This window comes from Rana temporaria, chromosome 1 (assembly GCF_905171775.1).
Source record: "Rana temporaria chromosome 1, aRanTem1.1, whole genome shotgun sequence".
NCBI lineage: Eukaryota > Metazoa > Chordata > Amphibia > Anura > Ranidae > Rana > Rana temporaria.
The window spans coordinates 461,156,843-461,174,184 of NC_053489.1; the positions used below are offsets into that span (position 1 = coordinate 461,156,843).

At 43.5% G+C, this 17,342-nt stretch overlaps 1 protein-coding gene across 3 annotated transcripts in view; it reads left to right on the top strand.

Annotated features, from left to right (window-relative positions):
• Positions 1-3,209: 3,209 nt before the first annotated feature.
• Positions 3,210-17,342, top strand: part of BMPR1B (bone morphogenetic protein receptor type 1B) — a 638,082-nt gene continuing 623,949 nt past the window's right edge. Inside the window, exons 1-2 of one of the 3 annotated variants that reach the window (XM_040327997.1) lie at positions 3,211-3,503; positions 16,957-17,031. The gene's annotated coding sequence lies outside the window, so the exon portion shown is untranslated. Of the gene's footprint in view, positions 3,504-16,956; positions 17,032-17,342 lie in introns of all 3 variants that reach the window. The other 2 variants (XM_040328038.1, XM_040327989.1) reach the window with 2 other exon arrangements.

Below are 17,342 nucleotides of genomic sequence, written 5' to 3' on the forward strand. Positions count from 1 at the left end.
ACTCCATAGGTCCTGCTATAGGTCTCCATAGGTCCTGCTATAGGACTGCTATAGGACTTCATAGGTCTTGCTATACGACTGCTATAGGTTTCCATAGACCTTGCTATAGGACTGTTATAGGAATCCATAGTTCCTGCTATAGGACTGCTACAAGACTCAATAGGTCCTGCTATAGGGCTGCTATAGGTCTCCATAGGTTCTGCTATAGGACTCCATAGGTCCTGCTAGAGAACTGGTATAGGACTCCATAGGTCCTGCTATAGGACTGCTATAGGTCTCCATAGGCCTTACTATAGGACCACTATAGGTCTCCATAGGTCCTGCTATAAGATTATTATAGGACTCCATAGTTCCTGCTATAGGACTGCTACAAGACTCAAAAAAATCCTGCTATATAACTCCATAGGTCCTGCTATAGGACTGCTATAGGTCTCCATAGGTCCTGCTGTAGGACTGCTATAGGACTCCATAGGTCCTGCTATAGGACTGCTATAGGTCATCATAGGCCCTGCTCTGTGACTGCTAAAGGTCTCCATAAGTCCTGCTATAGAACTCCATAGGTTCTTCTACAGGACTGCTATAGGACTCCATAGGTCCTGCTGTAGGACTGCTATAGGACTCCATAGGTCCTGCTATAGGTCTCCATAGGTCCTGCTACAGGACTGCTATAGAACTCCATAGGTCATGCAATAGGAATGTTATAAGACTCCATAGGTCCTGCTAAAGGACTTCATAGGTCCTGCTACATGACTGCTATAGAACTCCATAGGTCATGCAATAGGACTGCTATAGGTCTCCATAGGTCCTGCTATAGGACTGCTATAGGTCTCCATAGGTCCTGCTATAGGACTGCTACAGGATTCCATAGGTCCTGATATAGGACTTCATAGGTCCTGCTATAGGACTGCTATAGGTCATCATAGGCCCTGCTCTGTGACTGCTAAAGGTCTCCATAGGTCCTGCTATAGAACTCCATAGGTTCTTCTACAGGACTGCTATAGGACTCCATAGGTCCTGCTGTAGGACTGCTATAGGACTCCATAGGTCCTGCTATAGGTCTCCATAGGTCCTGCTACAGGACTGCTATAGAACTCCATAGGTCATGCAATAGGAATGTTATAAGACTCCATAGGTCCTGCTAAAGGACTCCATAGGTCCTGCTACAGGACTGCTATAGAACTCCATAGGTCATGCAATAGGACTGCTATAGGTCTCCATAGGTCCTGCTATAGGACTGCTATAGGTCTCCATAGGTCCTGCTATAGGACTGCTACAGGATTCCATAGGTCCTGATATAGGACTTCATAGGTCCTGCTATAGGTCTTCATATGTCCTGCTATATGTCTCCATAGGTCCTGCTATATGTCTCGATAGATCCTGCTATAGGACTCCATAGGTCCTGCTATAGGTCTCCATAGGTCCTGCTATAGGACTCCATAGGTCCTGCTACAGGACTGTTATAGGACTCCTTAGATCCTGCTATAGGATTGTAATAGGACACCAAAGGTCCTGCTATAGATCTCCATGGGTCCTGCTATAGGACTGCTATAGGTCTCCATAGGACCTGCTATAGGACTGTTATAGGACTCCTTAGATCCTGCTATAGGATTGTTATAGGACACCATAGTTCCTGCTATAGGTCTTTATAGGTCCTGCCAGGGGCGGACTGACAATTGAGGCTATCAGGCACTGCCCGAGGGCCCCATGCCACTGGGGGGCCCCATCAGGGTTGCCAGGCTCAATAAAACCAGAGACAGTATGTAAAATTCTGTGTTTTTTTTACATCTGTCCCTAAAATGTCCGAAACCGACATGCTTTTGAAGTGAAAATCCTGAGATTTTAGCTGCCCCGCCTCTGCACTGCCTCCTGGCGTGGTGGCCATCTGTAAGCCCGGGGGCCCCATAATCTTCTATTGCCCGGGGGCCCCATGAGTTGTCAGTCCGCCCCTGGGTCCTGCTATAGGACTTCATAGGTCCTGCTATATGTCTCCATAGGCCCTGCTATAGTACACTATAGGTCCTGCTATAGGTCCTGCTATAGGTCTCGATAGATCCTGCTATAGGACTCCATAGGTCCTGCTGTAAGTCTCCATAGGTCCTGCTATAGGACTCCATAGGTCCTGCTAGAGGACTGCTAAAGGACTCCATAAGTCCTACTATAGGACTGCTATAGGTCTTCATAGGTCCTGCTATAGGACTTTATGGGCCAGATTCACGTAGCTCAGCGGATCTATAGATCCGCTCGATCTACGTGAATTAAGATCCGCTCCCGCAAGTTTAGGAGGCAAGTGGCTAATTCACAAACCACTTACCTCCAAACTTGCGACGGCGGATCCTAAATCCCCCAGCGGAATTCAAATTCCGCGGCTAGGGGAGTGCCATATTTAAATCAGGCGCGTTTCCGCGCTGATTTAAATGCGCAGGCGCCGTCCGCGAAATTTCCCGGCGTGCATTGCTCCCACTGACGTCGCTAGGACGTCAGTGGTTGCGACGCGTACGTAAACTACATAGTTCCGTATTCGAGAACGACTTACGGAAACTACGTAAAAAAATTCAAATTCGACGCGGGAACGACGGCCATACTTAACATTGGCTGCGCCTGCTTTTCGAAAGGGTAAGTATACGACGGGTACCGCGCTACGGAAACGACGTAAGAACACAGCGTCGGGTCCGTGTACGTTCGTGAATTTGCGTATCTCGCTGATTTACATATTATTCAGTGTAAATCAGCGGGAACGCCCCCGGCGCCATTTTTAATTAAAAAAAAAGATCCGACAGTGTAACACAGTTACACCTGTCAGATCTTCGCCCTATCTATGCGTAACTGCTTCTATGAATCAGGCGCATAGATAGGACCTGTCTAAGTCAGAGATACGATGGTGTATCTGTAGATACACCGTCGTATCTCTTTGTGAATCTGGCCCTATAAGTCCAGGAGTAACATAAAGTATGGGGAAGTGCTCAGTGTGGCTTTCAAAAGTGAATGTACAGTATTTATTTTTTTAAACCAGCAAATATATGTAAATGATTATGATATGAATGTCATATTGACAGAGGAGACACTGTCCCTGCTATAGAGAGAGTGAGCTGAGGGGGCCATTCCAACTGTGCCATGGGACCCCATGATTTCTGGAGCTCCGTATACAGTGTGTAATAACAGCTAGCTAGCATTACACAATACAAGCAAAGGGTCTAAGAACATTGGATAAGAAGTGTCTTGTATGCTGTACAGGGCGATAAGAGACTCCCCTTCTCCTCACACAAGGTAGTAAGTTACACGAGCCCAGAGAGCTGTGTGCGGGAGCCGCTGTGCTGTACACGGCTGTGTGTGAGGAGAGGAGAGGACAGGAGAGGAGAGGACAGGAGAGGAGGAAGACAGATCCTCAATCACTAGTGGGAGCTGTAGAGGAAAGAGTCAGACACGGAGACACAGCACAGGCTGGAGGACGGACAGAGGCTGGCTGGAGGTGCACTGCACGAGCCTATAACTTGCTGCTTCTACAGGTAAGTGCACACTTGGATCATGGAATGTGCACAGCAGTCCTATAGTATGAGTCTGTGACCGGCGGCAACTCAGTCTGTAGTCTGAGTAGGCAACCGGTACCTACGCTCTATATTATAATTGTGTGACTCCTCGGTCCAATAGCATGAGTCTGAGACCAGTACCTCCGTTCTATAGTATTATTCTGTGACCAGTACCTCTGTTCTATAGTATTATTCTGTGACTAGAACCTCAGCCCTATAGTAATGTTCTGTGACCAGTAACTCAGTTCTATAGTATTATTCTGTAACCAGAACCTCAGTCCTATAGTATTATTCTGTGACCAGAACCTCAGTACTATAGTATTATTCTGTAACCAGAACCTCAGTCCTATAGTATTATTCTGTGACCAGAGCCTCAGTACTATAGTATTATTCTGTAACCAGAACCTCAGCCCTATAGTATTATTCTGTGACCAGAGCCTCAGTTCTATAGTATTATTCTGTGACCAGTACCTCAGTTCTATAGTATTATTCTGTGACCAGAACCTCAGCCCTATAGTATTATTCTGTGACCAGTACCTCAGTTCTATAGTAATGTTCTGTGACCAGTACCTCAGTTCTATAGTATTATTCTGTGACCAGAACCTCAGCCCTATAGTATTATTCTGTGACCAGTACCTCAGTTCTATAGTATTATTCTGTGACCAGTATCTCAGTTCTATAGTATTATTCTGTGACCAGAACCTCAACCCTACAGTATTATTATGTGTCCAGAACCTCAGTCCTATAGTATTATTCTGTGACCAGAGCCTCAGTCCTATAGTATTATTCTGTGACCAGAGCCTCAGTCCTATAGTATTATTCTGTGACTAGAACCTCAGCCCTATAGTATTATTCTGTGACCAGAGCCTCAGTTCTATAGTATTATTTCTGTGACCAGTACCTCCGTTCTATAGTATTATTCTGTGACCAGAGCCTCAGTTCTATAGTATTATTTCTGTGACCAGTACCTCAGTTCTATAGTATTATTCTGTGACCAGAACCTCAACCCTACAGTATTATTCTGTGTCAAGAACCTCAGTTCTATAGTATTATTCTGTGACAAGAACCTGTTCTATTGTATTATTCTGTGACCAGAACCTCAGTTTTTTAGTATTATTCTGTGACCAGAACCTCAACCCTACAGTATTATTCTGTGTCAAGAACCTCAGTTCTATAGTATTATTCTGTGACAAGAACCTGTTCTATTGTATTATTCTGTGACCAGAACCTCAGCCCTATAGTATTATTCTGTGACCAGTACCTCGGTCTTGTAGTATTATTCTGTGACCAGTACCTCAGTCTTGTAGTATTATTCTGTGACCAGTACCTCAGTTCTATGGTATTATTCTGTGACCAGTACCTCAGTCTTGTAGTATTATTCTGTGACCAGAACCTCAACCCTACAGTATTATTCTGTGTCCAGAACTTCAGTTCTATAGTATTATTCTGTGACCAGAACCTCAGTTTTTTTGTATTATTCTGTGACCAGTACCTCGGTCTTGTAGTATTATTCTGTGACCAGTACCTCAGTCCTATAGTATTATTCTGTGACCAGTACCTCAGTTCTATGGTATTATTCTGTGACCAGTACCTTGGTCTTATAGTATTATTCTGTGATTAGTACCTTGGTCTTATAGTATTATTCTGTGACCAGTACCTCGGTCTTATAGTATTATTCTGTGACCAGTACCTCAGTCTTATAGTATTATTCTGTGACCAGTACCTTGGTCTTATAGTATTATTCTGTGACCAGTACCTCAGTCTTGTAGTATTATTCTGTGACCAGTACCTCGGTCTTGTAGTATTATTCTGTGACCAGTACCTTGGTCTTGTAGTATTATTCTGTGACCAGTACCTCAGTCTTGTAGTATTATTCTGTGAGTCTGTGACCAGTGCAGAAGCCCTATAGCATGTGTCTATGACCAGTCCAGCCACCCCATATGAGAGCCATACACCCAGCAGGCAGGAATGTCAGTAGCAGGGCATAGCTATGCTCTCCCTTGGCATGTCATGTTCGGAGGTTTGCTGTACATGCTGGAACTAATTGCCTCTCATGAAGTGTGACTTGGGATTTTTGCTGGGGCTGTAATGTGGTTAATGCTGATGTGTGGTACCATTTCATGTTGGGTACAATATGGTGTGCACATGGTTCCTTTAGCAGATGGTTATTGGTTCCCAGGCTCTGTGTCATTAAAATAGCAATTGTATTTGTGTTATGCCAGAACACTTTGACCAAAACACACGTCATGTGGACAGGTCCTTTGGCACATGGGTATGCTTCCATACTCCAGTGCTCTAACAGGATGTGCCATCCTGTTCTACTGCTATGATTTACTGTCAATACACTTGTATTAGAAACGTCAAACTGAGCAAAGAAGTTCATTTATTAGAACTCTGCAGGGAGGTTTGTAGTACATGCATTTATAAGCGAGATCAGGGGACTCCTGTTTCCAACCATGTTAAAGGAAGGATTAATATATTATATATCAGATTATTTATGAGCTTTAAATGTATTGCACTGAATGCAACCCTTTTGCTGCCAGAGACATTTTTATTTTTCTTCTTTTTTTTTTTTGCACACGTTTAAAAATCGATTATAAATCATTTGCTAAACTGTTAAACATGAGGTTAATAGATATCAAACATATCAAGTCAAGCCTTATAATTGAGCATGCCCATAATGGCAGTATCCAAAATTTTCTTCAAGCAACGCTTTAACCACTTCAGCCCCAGAAGGATTTACCCACTTCCTGACCAGACCATTTTTTGCGATACAGCACTGCGTCGCTTTAACTGACAATTGCGCAGTCGCGCAATGTTGTATCTAAACAAAATTGATGTCCTTTTTCCCCCCACAAATAAAGCTTTCTTTTGGTGGTATTTGATCACCTCTGCGGTTTTGATTTTTTTGCATTATAAACAAAAAAAGGGTGACAATTTTGAAAAATATCCAATACGTTTTTGCTATAATAAATATCCCAAAAAAACAAATTTCTTTATCAGTTTAGGCCAATGTGTATTCTTCTACATATTTTTGGTAAAAAAAATTGCAATAAGTGTCTACAAAATAGGCAATATATTTATGGTCTTTTTATTATTATTTTTTTTTTACTAATAATGGCAGTGATCTGCGATTTTTAGCGGGACTGCGACATTGCGGCGGACAGATCGGACACTTTTGACAGAGCTAAAAATAGCCACTGATTACTGTATAAATGTCACTGGCAGGGAAGTGGTTAACACTAGGGGGCGATCAAGGGGTTAAGTGTTCCCTAGGGAGGTGCTTATAACTGTGGGGTGAGTGTACTGACAGGGAGTAGAGAGACATCGCTGTTCCTGATCACTAGGAACAGCAGATCTCTCTCTACTTTCCTGCCAGAATGGGGATCTGTCTATTAAATTTGTTCTGGCTCTCTGAGGAGTGATTGCGGGTCATCGGTGGACATCGTGGCCACCGGCCACGCGCATCGGCTCTGCCCCCTATAGCGCTTGAAACGACCGACGTACACCTACAGTGATTCGCGCAGCCGTGCCAACCTGCCGCAGTATAATGACGGAGGCTGGTCGGCAAGCAGTTACATCTGTTACAGGTCATCAGTTTACAATTCAACACAAATAATGGCCCTACATATATTCCTATCACTCCAGCGTGTGGAGCAATATGTAATGTGTACCACAATCAAAGTTTTTGTATATAGGCACACCTGACATGCGTGTTAGTTTGTGTTTACATGACGACAGAGTGGGCTCAAATTTTTTTGTGGGGAAGGGGGTCAAGTGCTTGGGTGGAACTTCAATGTTTGACACATTTTGTTCACTTAAAGTGGAGTTCCACCCATAAATATAACATTACATCAGTAGTTTTAAAAAAATGTCATTAGTCCTTTAAGAATTTTTTTTTTTTTTTTAGATGCCTTCAAAGTGTTGTTGCTAGGCAAAATAGTTAATCTTCCCTCTTCCTGCACCTAGGTGCTTAAGCTTCCTAACCTACACCGCACAGACTCCTGGGAATGTAGTGGGTGTAACTTTCCAGGAGTCTGTGCACTCCCCAGTCTCGAAGAATCATGTTACTTGGACAGTACAGGTGCTGAAACCTGATCTGAAACCTATTACACTGCTTGTGCAGCACTGAGCATGTGCGAGATCTGCAAGGCTGAAATCCAGGAAGTCATACAGTCTGGCTTCATGATGCCCACACTTAAGATGGCCCCAGTCAATTTCTATTTTATAAAGTGTCTAAATGCTGTAACAACCTAACAAAACGGACCTTAGTTTACAGACTAACTTTACTAGAATACATTAAGCTTGTGTATTACAGGGGTATTTATATATAAAATGTGAAATTGTGGCCGGAACTCCGCTTTAACTTTATCACATAGGAGACCAGAAGTCTCCTATGTGATAGCATTTTGGTTAGACAGGTTCTCTTTATTTATAGACACATGACATACATAGGTGTCAGCAAAAGGATTAAAGTAAAAATAAAGGAAACTTTTTTTTTTGTTTTTATTATTATTATTTTGCCACTTTTTTGCCATCTAAATTCCATTGGGGAGATTTCACTTCACTACCTGTCCCATAGCCAAAACAGGAATGAGAGGAAATCCCTCCCAAAGGGAAATTCCTGATTGTCACCAGATCTAGTGTCTCTATTAGAAGGTTTCCTCTCTATTCCTGTTCATTTCACTTTTGGTGATAACAGTAAATAGGAGAAATAGCGAGGGTAAGGTGACCAGATTTTTAATTCTGGGGACATTTTTTTTTTTTTACTATTAATGGCGGCAATCAGCGACTCATAGCTGGACTGCAATATTGCGGCGGACATTGGGTCATTGTCATGCTGAAAGACCCATCCATGACACATCTTCAGTGTTCTGGCTGAGGGAAGAAGGTTCTCATCCAAGATTTTACAATACACGGCCCCATCCATTGGCCCCTCAATGCAGCAAAGTTGGCCTGTGCCTTTAGCAGAGAAACAGCCCCAAAGCATAATGTTTCCACCTCCGTGCTTGATTGTAGGGATGGTGTTCTTAGGGTCATAGTCAGCATTTTTCTTCCTCCAAACATGGTGAGTCCCCCTCCTCGAGAAGGCACATGTGCAGACATGCCAATGAACATCTATGCTTCAGAGAATGTTTGGGGGAAGTGCTGTGGTCAGATGAGACCAAAATTAAGCTCTTTGACATCAACTTGACCTGTTGTGTTTGAAGGAAGAAAAATGCTGACTATGACCCTAAGAACGCCATCACTACAGTCAAGCACTGAGGTGGAAACATTATGCTTTGGGGCTGTTTCTCTGCTAACGGTACTGGTCGACTTTGCTGCATTGAGGGGCCAACAGACAGGGCCATGTATTGTACAATCTTGGATGAGACCCTTCTTCCCTTAGCCAGAACACTGAGGATGGGTCCGGGATGGGTCTTCCAGCATGACAATGACCCAAAAGATATCGCCATTGCAACAAAGGAGTGGCTCAAGAAGTACATTAAGATCATGGAGTGGCCTTGTCAGTCCCCAGATCTTAATTATATAGAAAATTTATGGAGGGAGCTAAAACTTCAAGTTGGCAAGAGACAGCCAAGAAACCTTAACCACTTAACGACCGCCGCACGACGATATACGTCGGCAGAATGGCACGGCTGGGCAGATGGACGTACCAGCACGTCCTTTACATCTACCCAGCCGTGGGTCGTGGGCACACGCCCGCGGCGCACGCCCGTGACCCGGTCCGAAGCTCCGGGACCGCGAAACCTGCGGACCCGATCGCCGCTGGGGTCCCACGATCGGTCCCCGGAACTGAAGAACGGGGAGAGCCGCGTGTAAACACGGCTTCCCCGTGCTTCACTGTGGCGGCTGCATCGATCGTGTCATCCCCTTTATAGGGAGACACAATCGATGACATCACACCTACAGCCACACCCCCTACAGCTGTAAACACACACTAGGTGAAACATAACACCTTCAGCGCCCCCTGTGGTTAACTCCCAAACTGCAACTGTCATTTCCACAATAAAGAATGCAATTTTTAAGCCCTGCCTGATCATGCTTTAAAGTGGATGTAAGCCCACTCTCATCCTTTCTAAACTATTGCCATAGTGCTGATCTATAAGGATATATATGCCTCCTGCATGTATCCTTACCTGTCAAATGTCTCCCCTCTGTCTGTTATAAGAACTGAAAAACTGCAGATTCTGTGGGTGGGTCTGTTGTCTGGAGTCGTGATGTCCTAGAAGAGGGTGGAGAAGCACGCCAGCAACCCTCCTAAAGTATCCCAAGCAAAAATCCCTGACTGAAAGTCTGGGTGGATCATTGCAAAGATCCTTGGGTGGTGTTGACAATCACTTTTTTTTTTAACAGAAAAAGACAATCACTTTTAGAGCATTTGTTCACCCACCACCTTCCCACTTCTTCACATCCATGCAGGCTCTAGGGTCATTTCAAAGGGTGGAGTTATTGAAGCAGTACCTCATGATCCTACAGATTCAAGGAGATTTCTGTTTTCTGTTATTTCTGTTTTCTGTTCAGGTTCACAGGGTTAAACTTCACGCTTTTCCTGGTCTCGAATAAGTGTGACAACTGGATCCCTGTCATAGATTTAAAAGGACTGAATCAATAAATAATACATATTAGATTTAAGATGGAGTCCCTCCAAAAAATAATATAGACAGTACAGCTGGGGGGCGATGGTATAGTGGTGCTGGATGTACCCATTAGATCTCCATACACACCTACAAATTTCCATCTTGCCATCCTTTCAAAGATTTACAGTTGGACAGGCTCATCTAAACTTCCTGGAGCCTCCTGTTCTGCCTTTGCTCATTCCATAGGTCTTTTACCAAAGTGTTAATATCAACACTGGCCCCTCTCAATAAGAAAGGCCTTTGGGTCTAAGATTACCTCAATGACATTCTGCTTTTGATCCACAGAGTCTAAATCAACTCCCGAATCACAGTAATAGGGCAGAGGTGTCAACCTCAATGTCATCAGCATTATGGTTGCCCTCAAGAGCCGGTTTTATCTGTCGGACTATATACATGTATCTACTCTTTATCTTATTAAATAATTGGTTCTGTATTCAATTATTACTGGTTTTAGTAATAACTTAAGACTTAAACTGTGAAAGGCAGGTGCAGACTGGCAAGGAGTCCACTCACAATCCTGTAGCAGATCATGCAAGTTTGAAAAGTAGGGTCGCACACCGCTGGTATCATCCACAAGAAACTTTTTTGGAAACTGTTCAGGCAGAGCATGGAGTAGTCTCCAAAGTTTGTTGTGGATGATACTGGCAGTGTGTGACCCTCCTGATAGAAGTGTATTATTCTCATAATAATTATAAGCAGATGTTCAGAGCATCCCCCCCTACATCAGATGTCAAGAGCCTCCCACCCTGCCTTATATCACAGTGCATCACCCTTACCTTGTGCTGCTGCCAGGAGGAAGCTAAGGGCGATGCATGAAAACAGAAAATGCAGGGTCTGGATGAGGAGGGCTGGAATCAGCTGTCAGAGTCTGCTGAATGTTGAGACCAGGGGGGGGCGTAGACAAGGGGGTGCTGCAGCTACACAGAGTGGCTCAGGATCTTTAGGAGGATTAGAGAAGCTACTGAGACAAGGTGGATTGGAGACGAAGGTGGTGCAAAAGCTACAGGAGTGGGTTGAGGGCCACATGAAATGGCCTAGCGGCTCTCGGGCTTTGTGTTTGACACATGTGATCTAGTGGATTATCAACTACAGCAAGAGTTAGCTAGTTTCCGGCCCATCAAAGAGAAGATCCTCAAGGCGTCAGCATCTCATTGTCTAAGTCTTTTAGGGACAGTGTTTTTTTTTTATTCTGTTAATTTCCCAGGGAAACTGACATCAAAGACAAGTTTTTGCTAAAGACTAAGGCCTGGTACACACGATAGGATTGATCCGCGGATACGGTCTGCCGGACCGTATCCGCGGATAAATCCTCTGGCAGATTTGGATCCGTTCACATGTACTCACCATCGGATCCAAATCTGCGCGGAATTCAACCGCGGTGACGTGTCGCGCCGTCGCCGCGATGATGACACGGCGACGTGCGCGACGCTGTCATATAAGGAAATCCACGCATGCGTCGAATCATTACGACGCATGCGAGAGACGGGTTCGGACGGATCGATCCGGTGAGTCTGTACAGACCACCGGATCGATCCGCTGGAGCCGATTCCAGCGGATAGATTTGTTAGCATGCTAACAAATTTTTATCTGCTGGAAATCGGAAATATCCGCGGATAAATTTCCGCTGGAACGTACACACCAGGGGATCTATCCGCTGAAACCGATCCGCTGAGATTTTTCAGCGGATGGATCCTCTCGTGTGTACGGGGCCTAAGGAAGTTTGGACTTTTAGATGCACACAAGTAGATATTGCAAAATACTAGGGTTTTTTTTTATTATAGAAATTTTGTAAAAACAATTATACAAATAAAATTGCTTGTATCAACATTCTATATGTGGGTTGGCCCACATATAGGTTATCATAGCATTTCCAACAGTATTTCCAACAGTGCATAATTATAATCTAGAAACTCATATGAGTACAATAAAATAAGAAATTTGGAGATACAACTGTAGAGTGGGTAACCATGGAGTGGGTCCAGATGCAGAAAAGAACTTGCTCTACATGTTACGCGTATGAATACACTTCTTGAGGAGCATAGGATATAAATAGAGATGGCCGTGTTAAGTAAAACAACAGTCAGCCTGAACACCGAAACAATGACAATGTATTAGACATACTAGTCAATATTCCAATCGCACAGGTTCCTGGAAAAACGGCTCATAGGTAAGGAGTGGGTGTTGAAGCGATCACCAGCTGGGCACTGGAACCATCATCCACATGAAGCATCACAAAAAGTGCAACGTTTCGAGGCCACACAGTACCTTTTTGTCATCACTCGCCTGACGAAGAAGTCCTGCATGGCCTCTAAACGTTGCACTTTTTGTGATGCTTCTTTTGCAATACATTTTTGGACGTAATCTACGATCCATGGTGTGCTGGCGAATATGTTCATGTAATAGCCATACTATTAGTCAAGGATTTGTAATCATGAAAATGCAGTCACAATGGTGAAAGATAGACGATCTTTGCTGGTAAGCAAGGGGAATTCCATAAGAGACTCAGCAGAGCACAATGGAGTGTGTATATACTGGTAAAGTAGACCAGTCTCTATTGTAGGCAGAGGGTAATCTGTCCAATATAGTATCTAGAGCTAAAGCCAGAGCTTGAGGGTTAAGATGGCTAAAAATGATCAGCGAGTCTCCTGGGTCCCGAGTGATGATCTGCCCAGTTATTGGTGTATCCACAGTATCACCCTGTGAGGAAACACATAAAACGAACCCCTTTTCATAAAGACAAGTTTTCATCTAAGACACAGTGGAAAAAAAACAGCATCTCAGCCAGCTGATCAGGATATCTCCCTTTATGATCAAGAGACTCTGGTGGTTGACATAAAGAAAGTCAACTATTAGGTACATTAACATAGACCAGGGGTCTCCAAACCCGAGGGCCAGATGTGGCCCTTTGCTAGCCTTTATCCAGCCATCAGGGCACTATCCCTCTCACTGATATGAGGTACTATTCCTTCCACTGACACCAACAAGGAGGCACTATTTCTTCCACTGATACCAATGATGGAATACTATTCCTCCTACTAATAGGGTCTCTACTTCTCCTCCTACTGACCACCAACCCTGAGGCCATATTTATTCTCACTGATGCCAAGCCCAGGACATTTTCTGCCCCCGCTGGCCACAGTCTGGCCCTTCTAAAGTCTGAAAGAAAATAAACTGGCCCTTTGTTTGAAAAGTTTGGAGACCCCTGACATAGACTATAGAGACTATAGATATGACAGACCACAGCAAGAGAGAGGATTGGGGGGGGGGGGTGCATTAAAAAGACACCTAAATCCAGTGGGGTGAAGGTTTCAAGACCAAGGCATTGTGTCCAATATCTTGGAGGTTCAGAAAGCCCTGTTAGCCCGTACAACCTTGTTGTTCCAAATCTGGGGACAACTAGTTATGCTGCAGATTGACAAGGAAGTGGCAGTCTCCTATATTCAGGAAAAGGGAGATACCTACACAACAACATTCTCCTAGGGGAGGCCAAACCTGCCATCTGCTAGACTGAGGAAAGCCTGATAGATCTGCAGGCATTATACCTCACAGGCAGGCTGAACTCAGAGGCAGATCGACTATTTCAGAACTTTCAAGACCACAATAAATTGTCTTTCCATCCTCAGGTGTTCAATTATCTGGTATGTTTGTGGGGTCTCCACCAAATAGATCTGTTTGCAACTTCGAACAACCACAAACTGCTAAGATTTCTGTTTTGCTCCCCACATTACCTGTCCAAGGGTGTGGATGCGGTCTCCTGCCAGCGGAACTTCACATTAGCCTATACTTTTTCTCCTTTACCATCATCATAAAGTCCTCAACAAGACTACTGAAGGAGAACCTAACAGTCATAGCCATCCTGCCTTATCTGCCACGAAGGCCAGGGTTTCCCCTGGCAGACAGTTCATCTCAGTGTTTGCACTCCATTTCTCCTCCTGTCTTTTCCACTTCTTCTAACACAAGGGGAGATCCTACACCCAAATCCACACAGGTTGGCTCTTTAAGTGTGGTTATTGAATAGAGAAGACTAGAGGATTTATGATGCTCAACGGATATAATCTCGACACTTTAAAGCAAGAAAACAGCATAGCATATATGTAAGAATTTGGGTAATGTTTATATTCTTTGCTACAGGCAGGGGATTTGATCCTATCTCCCTGTTGATGTTGGTGTTGGTCTGGATCTAGGTCTCCACAGATTCCTAAAGGTTCAGGTGGCAGACGTTTCTGCAATTACAAAGTAGAACCATATACAGAAAAACCTTGGTTTGAAAGCGTTTTGCAAGACAAGCAACATTTTTTAATACATTTTGAATCGATATACAAGCGATGTCTTGATATACAAGTAGTGTCATGTCACAACTGAGTATAAAAGAGAAAAGAGTCGCCTCTAAATGTAGCAATATGGTTATATTTAATGAGGGTAAAACATTTAGCAACATATTGCTACACTTAGAGGCGCCTCTCTTCTCTTTTATACTCTGTAGCTCCTTCTGGATTTTGCTTCTAATCCCCTTGTGGAGGCTTCCATTTGTGGATGGACATTTCATGGTTACACAACCTGGTCACATTGCTATAATCTTTTTATATGGACTATAAACTGAAAGACCTATGAATAAATTGTCGTGGAATGAATCATCTGAGTTTACATTATTTCTTATGGGGAAATTCGCTTTGATATACAAGTGCTTTGGGTTACAAGCATGTTTCTGGAACAAATTATGCTCACAATCCAAGGTTTTACTGTATTTATTCCCGAATAGGGCAAAATTATGCCCTTTGGAAGATTTTGTCCCTAAGGGGGCATCATCATTCCATCTGACAGAGATCAGGGCTTTTCCTATATTTCTAAATTTTAAATCTGGAACTTTGCACAAGCTGGACATCTTGAAAGCATTGAGGACCTACATACCTAATAATCACAACCCCCTTCAGAGCTTCAGAAATACTTTTTATCATTCTAGAAGGGAAGGAGTCCACTTCCAGAAACTAAGCAGTATGAAGTGTTAAACTCATACAGCCAACACACTGGGCTTAGAGTTGTCGTCTGTGGTGAATGCACATTCCAAAAAAGTATTTCCTGTGTCCTGGGTGGCACATTTCAGGGTATCCATGAAGAAAATCTGCTGGTCTTGTTAGGGACAAATATTTAGTGCCAGAGAAGTTAATTGTACAAAGATTGTATGGTCAGATTGTAACATCTATTCCCTCTCAGATGTTTTTTCAGTGTATCTCTAATGCAGATTTCCCCTCACTTTATGTCAAGTCTTAAATCAGTACATTTTTCTACCAGTAGCCAAACATGCTTTGATAAATGATCAGGCTAGTTGATATTTCCTAATAGGATTAATTGATCGATAGTAGACAACACAGGCGGTTGATTTGCCACCCACGGGTAAGTGGAATTCATTTGATAGTTGGAAGATATAATCATAACTTATCCAACGTATGTCTGTTTCCACCAAGGAACTTTATAAACCGATGGATCGAAAGATTGATCGAAATATGATTGAATTTATAACCAAATCATCTCAGTGCTGCTGATTGATGCATAACTATTGATAATCGTCTGCTCTAGCTGATCAATTAAGTTTGATTAAATCTAATAGAATCTAAACAGAGTCTAAATCGATTGGAAGGGAAGTTTTGGTTATTCAATAGATAGATAGATACGCTGTACCCAAATGAAATTTTTATAATATTTTCCCCACAAATATTTTGTTGGTATTTGATCTGCGGTTTTTATTTTTTTGATATATATATATTTTTAATATTTTGTTATAAAATTTTGTAAACAGGTAATTTTTCTTCTTCATTGATGTACGCTGATGAGGCTGCACTGATGGGCACCGGTGGGCTGCTCTGATGGGCACCGATAAGGTGGCACTGGTGGCACTGATGTGTGGGCATTGATGGGTGGCACTGTGGACATTGATAGGTGGCACTGTGGGCACTGCCAGGTAGCAAATGGCAGCTGGCATTGGCAGGCACTGGCAGCTGGCACTGATGAGGCACATCTGCCTCCTTCTTCTTCGGGATCGATGTCCCATGTGCACGAGCCGGTAATCTGCTTTTTTTCCTGAGGAGAAAAAAAAAAACGATTACCGATTCTTTGTTTACATCATGTGATCAGCTGTCATTGGCTGACAGCTGATCATGTGGTAAGGGGTCGGATCGGCCCCTTACTCGGATCGGTGATCACCCGAGTCTCAGATCACAGAGCGTGGAGGGTAGGACGTCTATTGACGCGCTGGTCCGCACTGTAGCCGTCATTTGGCTATAGCGCAGGCCTAAAGTAGTTAAGGTTAAAGTGAATCTGTGCTTTGGACATGCAAAGCTGTTGACTTCTCATTTCTAAGGCTGCCCATACATGGTTCAGTTTTTTTCATTCAGCCAGGCTGCTGAACAAAAATAAAAACCTGAACTGACCTCCCCATCCACACATTCAGTGTAGATGTGGGAATTATCCTTGCTGTGACTCCCTTGCGTACCCATCGAATATACAGATCACTGCAGCAGCCTATTACCTGCAGTGCTGATCGAGCTGAAATTTTCTAGCAATCCTGTTCTTTAAGAAGTCAAATGACAGATCCACTTCTCATCAACAGGAACAGTCATACATGGATCCAGCAGGAACTGTCTGGATTTCATTTAATGCATGACCAGCATAACTCCCAGAGCATAAAGTGTAAAGTGAAAATGTGCCCTGCCTATGCAGCTGCACTTTAATGGTGATCCCTTCTGCCCTGCAGCTGCTTATACTTACCTAGTTGCTTTGTCTCTTTATTACTGCAGGCAGAGTGGCTGGGAAGAGAAGGGCAAGTATATGGAGCTGTGCAGTCCAACATTAAAGTCAACCTGATGGACGAGGTACAGGTTTATTTAAATTTTTAGGGTTAGGTTAACATATACTGTAAGTGGTAGAGGTAGGTTAAATGTTTAAGTAATTCATTTTGTGTCAGTGTTCCCAGAAACTGGTGCCAGCTATAAACTATACAGCATATAAATAACTTAACAGCACATAAGATAACAAAAATGCTTGTTCAGTCTGTCCTCCGAGACCCAGTTATTCTCTGGTTGGCACTGAATCTTGGCTCTCGCACAGCATCAAGTAGGAGAAGCCAGGCTGTCAATCACAGAACACACCTCAAAACCTCCTCTTTCCATCCTGTGACAGTCAT